The following is an 8,183-nucleotide window of genomic DNA, read 5'->3' as shown; positions in this document are numbered from 1 at the left end:
CGAACACCACCTCCATTCTTTGCAAAACAGGAAAACCACATGGTGAAACACCTACTTTCAGTTTCAGTTGAGTTCAATCAATACAAGTCGTTATATTGGCAGTCTGTGTATTCTTTCTTGTTTTATTTGATTATATAGCCAAATCAAGTTGATCTTTCCATAAATATTAAACCTTGAACCGTCTTTCATATGATTCATAGAGCATAGACCTTAATCATGCATAGAACATGTTTTTTTGATTGTCAGACTAAAAGCAATGTGGCAAATATGTTCTTAGCACTTCAAAAAAGATATCTGAAGTCACAAAGTCTATGCTATTAGAAAAAAGATGGAACAATTGAGATGCACAGTTTGGCACGTAAATTATCCTCATACGGAAACCGAGCTCAGCCACAGTGGTTTCTTATGACTGTTTGACCTGTGAGAGAGTGCGACTTTCCCACGGTCTGAACTGAACTTCATACAGGAAGCAATGTACACCATACAGAGACGACCAAAGCATGTAACCGGATTATGAACTGCAGCAACGCACAATAAGTCACTTGAGATTACTGGACCCAAAGGAAGAACTGAAGCACACAAATAATTTAACAGACTATGAAAATCATTGTAAGTAATTTAAAAGTTTTTTCATGTATTTTCGCTTAATGGTGGACAAGAAGTGTTTAGCTCTGCTCACAGTTAAGAGTTCTTAAAGTTAAAAGGCTTGTAAACATCACAGATGAGTGTGTGAGACTAAATAGTATAATGTGGACATAATCAGACAAAACAAAAATTAGAAATAATTGTTATTTATTTTAAGAAAATATGTGGAATGTCTTTCACAAGGTATTGGTTACTAGCCCTTAAGGCAATACATCTATCAAAATTGGAAAGCTAAAAGCAACTTTTCACACTATTTCTAGACTACATAGACAGTGTTCATTGAATGAGCTATACAAAAAAATCAGTCAAGCAAGTTTTTAATTATTATGCAAACAATGGCCCATGTTTGTAGGATTTGAAAAGAGCACAGTGTGCATTGTCAAATAAGCAACAATAGTGTATGCTGTTTTAGACTACAGTTGTTTCTTACACATAGTAACTGTTGTTAATAACTCTCTCATCAACTGCTGTATTAGTAGTTCAGGTCTCTCTCCTTTCTCACTTCTGCCTGTTGAGCGCTGCACGTCTTTGGAAGGAAGGAAGTTTATAAACGGTGCCGGTTCAGATCTCTTATCTGTATTCTTAACCAAAGAAAATGTTTGTTTTTTAACAACAAATGGAATCTAATGGCAAATGTGTCCATATGAATGTTTTAATGGTACAGAGCTTCTGAGCTGTCATTCATTTACATGCACAGTTAAATTGAGCTACAGTTATAGCTCGGCTTGGGGATTTGACTGCACCACTGTGCTTATCCCGTTAACATGACTGAAGGTGAATCACTTTTTTTGATCAAACTCTGAATGTCTTACTCCACTACACTAGATGGCTGGGCTGTAGTCAAGACCACCTTTGTCGAGTCCAAGACAAGTCCAAGACCAGGACTAGTCAAGACCGAGTCCAAAAAGGTTCGAGTCCGAGTCAAGACCGAGTCCAGGATAGGAAAAAAAGTCTTATGCATGACCGTATCAAGACAATCCTTTTGGGTTATTATTATCTAAAAGCAAAAACAGTGTGAACACACCCAGGATTTGTAAGTGTAGCCATTCCCCTTATCCAATATTATTATAGGGCTGTCAAACGATTAAAAATATATATTTTGAAATGAATTAATCTCGATTAACCGCAATTAAAAAGTTCCTAAAGACTAAAGCTTCTTAAATGGAATATTAAATACAACATAAATCACAAAATTAATGAGTAACCACAAAGGTAAAAGTAAAACACTTTTATATTATTTAAATGATAATACTGACACAGTAATTGTGTTTTAAAGTATTAATTTCTTAAGAAATACTACACATTTGATGCTGTTTAACTCATTTGTAAATGGTGCACGGTCACTTTAAGCCCATTGTGGCCACGTTCTCATAATGATCTTTTTTTTACCAGCTCCATTGAAATATAGCCTATAGCTAGTCCACAAGCTCTAATATTGTTTGTACCACATGTATTGTACATTAACAATGATAAGCATGATATTAAGTTGGTATAAACAGCTTTCATTCCTTTGGAAATAGAAGCATGTAATGATGCTAGCTAGACATTTTCTGTTTGCAATTAAAAGTGAATGAGCCTGAGCCAGTCACCTAGCTAGCTGAGTGGAATGTGTTTCAATCGGCATATGTGCTTCATGTAAACAAATTATTGAAGACTTCAAGACTCGCCAGTTCCATTACACAAAGGCAAAGACAACTCTTCATATTTTTGTCCATTTTTCAAATCACAGTGAGTGCAGCCTACATGTCAAAGTGCCCTTAACTGCATTTAATCTGTATTGAAAAGTTGATGATGATTTATAGGCATAGGCCTACTGTAGTTTGGCTAATTTAATCCTATGATTCTTAGTTGTCACCTTGTGACTTATTTATATTTCATAGTTCCAGATAGTCATAGTATCAGCATATCTCGTCTGAAAATTCATATTGAAACATAACATTTCAAGCTTCCTTAGCTGAGGCCAACACTTATTTGATTGGTTGATTGATTGATTAATGTATTGATTGATTATTTTTTATTATCAAGCTGAAGGATGCGTACAAAAGAAATATACTCACAATTCATTCATCCATTCATTTATTCATTCAAAATTATATCACAAGTGACAGAAGGTGTGCTCTCCCAGAGACTTTTCTTTCTAAGGTATGAGCTACACCAGGCGCGTAACTTAAGCGTTCCGTTCGCGACGCGTAAAATCCATTTTAGATGAATGGTCTATTTTTTTCGAACGTACGCCCTACTGTCACGTCTGGTGTAGCTACTTCCATTGATTATAATGGAAGCTCAGAAAACGCAACGGGAACGGAACGCTTCAGTTACGCGCCTGGTGTAGCTCAGCCCTAAGCGTTCCGTTCGCGACGCGTAAAATCCATTTTAGATGAATGGTCTATTTTTTTCGAACGTACGCCCCACGGTCACGTCTGGTGTAGCTACTTCCATTGATTATAATGGAAGCTAATTGTTGCAGCAGACGCAACGGGAACGGAACGCTTCAGTTACGCGCCTGGTGTAGCTCAGCCCTGAATGTATACACATCCTGTATGTGGCTGTGTCATAGCCTAGTATTATTCCAGTATACTTTCAGAGAGTACTATGTGACATCATGTGTCTGTCACTCACATAAACTTCAGTCATAACTTGTTCAGGTAGGGTATTGGTGTCATCTGGTAGTACATGAGAAGAAATACGGGTGCATCATGGGAAAAGTTTCAATTTCAAAAAGTAAAACTTTCATATAATCTAGATCCATTGCACATAAACTGAAATATTCAAAGGCCTTTTATCAGCTTAATTATTCTAATCTTGATAATTGCAGTTTACAGCTCATGGAAATCCAGTGTCTAAATGTGAATAAAAAAATGTATAATACAGAAATGTCAACCTGAGAAGAGCTCTAATCAGCTAATTAAGTGAAAATACCAGCAATGGTTTCGTGAGCCTTTCATCTCTCAGTCTAGGCAGGGCAATGGACTTTTCCATGTTATTCTATTTTGTTGAAATGCACCTGTACGTCTGATTGCAGTGTGAAGCTGGTGTGTAGTCTTTGGGTAGCTTCCGTCGTCATGAGTAATGCTGTACGTTATGAGTGTAAAAAAGAAAGGGTTGATGTCGTGTATGGAGACACAAACCCCTAAAATATTCAGTGGTTGTGATTTTACGGGGGTTCAGGAAACAATATCCTGATCCAGAGTCAGTCCTTTGTATTCTCTTACATCGTTAAATTTGTCCGGCTTTTGTAATAATCAGACACACAATGTGTCTGATTTTCTGAGTTTCCTGGTATTTGTAAAGGAGGAGAAGTTAAGTTTACTTGGCATCAGATGTCACATTTTCAACATCATGTTTTTCTAAATATCTTGACTGTTTGGATTACCATCAGAACATCGGTAAACTAATTTGTGCCTTTGCTATTCCTCTCATTCACTAATATTGTCTCAAATGTTCGAATCCAGATAATGTCTCTAGATTTGTGTACTTAAGGTATCATCACCTTAAGTAGATCAGGTTGAGACTGAAACTTTCAGTTGAGGTCAAGTCATAGGGGATGTCCAAAAATAATTTCTAGATTTGATCCAACGCAAAAATGACCTTTTCTCCCCAGGTGTCCTCAGGAAATCAGTTTGAGATTGAGAAGGCCAGGTTTTGCAGTGGATCATGTGTTGACTTGGAACAGATAGTTCTGGTCCTTGCCTAAGAACACCCCTTAGCTGTTGTAAAAATCACTGTAACCTCTATGCCTCTCGGGGCTTATTGCTTAACTACAGTCACCATTTCTCTTCAATGTTCTCCAGATAAGGCCTTAGTTTTCTCTCCAGGTCATTGCGTGGGATCATCTTCAGCAGGTCCCGTGTGTTAGTGAGGCACAGACGCTCAGGCCATGTTTTGGTCATCAGCATCGCCACCTCGGCTCGGTCTCTGCCATCTAGTTTGCCCTCAGGGACCCGGTAGCGTCCCGTCATGTCCGAAATGAGTGACAGGAACTTTTTGAATTCCTCCTTGCTGAGGCTTTCCAGAATGTTGATGAGCACAGGAAGGAAGTTCCAAGTGTAGTCCGCTGCAAAAGTATAAGACAAATCTCTAATGCATGCCTAAAGCTTTTCAGTTTCTTAGCTACTAACAGAGTGATGCTTTTTCAGACTTTCCAGTTTGGAAGTGTGCATCCGTCCAGCTCAAAAAGGTAATGCAAAATTAACGTCACATTACCACATAGCCTCACAGAAAGTATATTACAGAACATGTAGAAATTTCAGCACCTTTATTCATTTTCCCATAAGCTTTTTTACTATGTGCAGTATCAGTTGCCTTTTACTTTTTATATGATTCTATTGCAAGAGTAAAGCAGTGGTTTTTACGTGTCTTACCTTCGTGCACGTGTCTCAGAAGAGGTTCTTTGTCTCTGGCTGGTTGAGGAAACATCAAAGTCATATTTCATTTGTGACCAGATGACTATGATTTTTGAAGTGGACTATCAGTCGAACTAAACATGCAAACCATTACTGAAATGGAATGATGTTCTCTGAATTAGCATGAACACATTAAGATTAGTTTGGCCGGAAAACTTCTCATTATTTTAGCTACCTGCATAGACATGTAGCATACTGTATTTCCTTTACTGAAAGACACATGAGGAACCTGAGCCATTTTCTTTATCTTGAGACAAACAATAACATTCTGAAATCGGTCGATGTGAAACCTAACACTAGTAAAGAACCACTTTCGGGGTTATATTCATAGTCTGAACTCAAAGCATGAAATTGAAACTTACATGGCTTTCTAAAAATCTGTCCCATCACTGTATTGATATTTGTCTTAAAGACGGTCCAAGGTGATTACTTTGGGTAAAGCAGGCAATCAGAACATTCTGTCGGTTGATCTGTACCCCTTGTTAGTAGTTCTCAACAACTCGAAAATTATAGAAATTACAGAATAAAAATCCTGCTCCAAACTGATAAGAAAAAAACAACTAATGCCCACCTCACTCTGCAAATTCTCCACCTCTTACAAAAAACAGGAAGAAGAAACATGTGACCACTGAGGAGCCTGAACAAAATCATTAACTTATTATTGTTATCATTATCATCATTATTCACTGATTATTGCTTGGAGTGCCGAAAAGTGGATAAAGTTTCTACATTTTACTTTACACAATCGTGTCCTTGCGTGTCAAATCAACAGATTTTAGAAAATGTTCCCGACTGACCATCTTGGATTTGCTTCATACTCTCCTCAGCATTGCACTCAACAATGACCATGCAGCACTTTAGGCTTGCATCGTCTTTTTATCTCATCTTCTGAGATATGGAGGCTTAATGGATGCTTAAAATGGGGTTGTGGGACTTGTGGTTCTATAAATGAGTGTCGCTAAAAATTACAATGTTCCTTCCTCCATAATTCATTACTTTTTGATTCATGCTAGATCCTTGAAATTGTCTGGGACTTTTCTATGCTGTTAATTTTCTTCAACTTCTAAAATAATTAGCCAACAGTGGCGTATCTGCAAAACTATGGCTCACTGAAAATTGTAGGAAAATTTGGTGTAAAAATATCAATGAACTGCATCAGATCTTGTACATTTTTATATATCCCACCATAATTTTCATACTGTACTTCTGTAGCAACTAGGTTGTATGTCTATACAAATATATTTTTATTTGTCTGGTAATGGCTTGTGTGGCTGGCCTGTGATATAGACCCTTTCAACTGCAGAAACACGTATACGTGTTCCTAATGCATTGCCGCTGACTCAGAAAACAAATTGAGCTATCTGCATTGGTTTTGAACATTTCAACCATAAACCCTCTAGGAACAGATTGAAACGGTCAATGGGGAATTTTAGTGGCTTTAGATGTATCAGGGGGCTGAAGGGTCAAATTTCAAGCATACCTAGATTATGAAGCCTCCCGAACAGTGTGTCATGAAAATAGGTCCCTGCATTTTGAAGCATTTCTTGTTGCTTTCTCAATTGATATCAGCAATTTTGAGTACAAATGTAAGGACAGCTTTCCCTAATACTATTGACTATAGACTAGAGGGACCATTGGAATTATCAAATATACTTTAAATGATAACATATATTGTTTAATGATCAAATATATATACATGTTCAGATAGTGCAGTTTAACCTTATCTGCATGTTACCAATCTAATGTTGTCATACAAGTTAGGTTGAAAGGACCTGTGGTAGGATAACATGTCACTTTACCTTGAATACCTGTTATAACAGTCAAGTACTGTAACTGTTGTTTGATGTGATTTTAAAAACGTTCCTTGTAGAAGTTGATGGGACAACAATTGCACAGCCAATAGAGGAAATGTTGACAGCCCTTCGTTGTAGGTAGATTTAGGATTTGACATTTCAAAAATATTTTGGATATTTCTAATCTAATCAAACAAATCTAATTTTCTTTTCCCCCATATTTCTGTATTTACTTTCAGATGTCCCAAAACTGATTAATTCAGCAAACAAATTCGGCCTTGATCTCCCTGCACCATCGGCATCATTTTCAGGAGACATTGAAATGGTATGTTATAATAAAGGTATAAATGCATGCATTACTTTAAACCCATGGTAGTTCATGGATGTTTAGAATGCTGAAGTCATCGCTGCCACACTGTCAGGTGTTCAGGGCTATAGGTCAGCATTAAAATTAGGTAAATTTCCCAAAGGATAAAAAAGGAGAATAATTGGCTGAGACACATACATTTTCCAAAGGATGCAATACCTATATATTGTTTCCCTTTTGGGTGTTAACCTTCAGTTATATTTTTCATTGGCTGGCAGTTCAGTTGCTGTGATACATGAGAGCTTTCCTGTGGCTGAACTTGTCGCTAATTTGTATTGTTTTTTACAGAGGAGGTACTTGCCCAGTACACTCTGACTGACAAGTCTGGGAAAAGGGGCCCCTAAACGTCAGTTGACCAAAGTGCAGGCCATAACTGGTATTTGATGGTGGGTGATGCAGTGCAGTCCAAGAAATAAGAAAATGTTCTGTTATTCTTCTGCGTTGGAAGCATTTCCATTGTTTCAGCAAACACGGTGGACTCGTTTAGTGCTTATATTATGTCAAGTTAAATAAAAATAAAATACATTAAGTGTGTCTTCATTGGTTCTGATATTAATGTCATTCATTTAATGGCCTTGAAAAGTAGTCCTTTCAACATTGTGAAAAAATGACGCAAGTTAAACTTAATATACTAAAGTATATTGGTAAACTGGTATATTGATATTTTTTATATATTGTGCTGTGGGAAAATATGTAATACACAAAGTAGTTTAGCAAAGTAATAATAGCAAAGTTGATAAAGGTTTATGCAAAGTATGCCTCTTTAGTGTCACAAAGACTCTTATTGGCCACTAGAGGTCGCCAAAGATGCTTTTCTTTTCTCACTGTCATCACTTTCTTCTTAGATCTTGCCTCATTGTTAACCAGCTCACCTGTTTCCTTCTACCTTCTATCTCTGTCATGTGTCTTATTAACCCATTGTCTCAATATATAACAATATTTAGACCCTGTTCTTTGGCACTGTCTTTGTTAAAG

General features: G+C 37.0%; 1 long non-coding RNA gene across 2 annotated transcripts; it reads left to right on the top strand.

Annotated features, from left to right (window-relative positions):
- Positions 1 to 490: 490 nt before the first annotated feature.
- LOC121690175 lies at positions 491 to 7,706 on the top strand. 2 transcript variants are annotated; one of them, XR_006025008.1, is made up of 4 exons: positions 498 to 609; positions 6,919 to 6,975; positions 7,081 to 7,166; positions 7,497 to 7,706. It is a non-coding gene; the product is annotated as an uncharacterized LOC121690175 (long non-coding RNA). The 2 variants fall into 2 exon arrangements; XR_006025009.1 differs by lacking the exon at positions 6,919 to 6,975 and having other exon boundaries at positions 491 to 609.
- The last annotated feature ends 477 nt before the right edge of the window (positions 7,707 to 8,183 follow it).

This window comes from Alosa sapidissima, chromosome 18 (genome assembly GCF_018492685.1).
Source record: "Alosa sapidissima isolate fAloSap1 chromosome 18, fAloSap1.pri, whole genome shotgun sequence".
Classification (NCBI taxonomy): domain Eukaryota; kingdom Metazoa; phylum Chordata; class Actinopteri; order Clupeiformes; family Clupeidae; genus Alosa; species Alosa sapidissima.
Note: the sequence above shows the minus strand (reverse complement) of the source record. Positions and strands in the feature narration are given on the sequence as shown.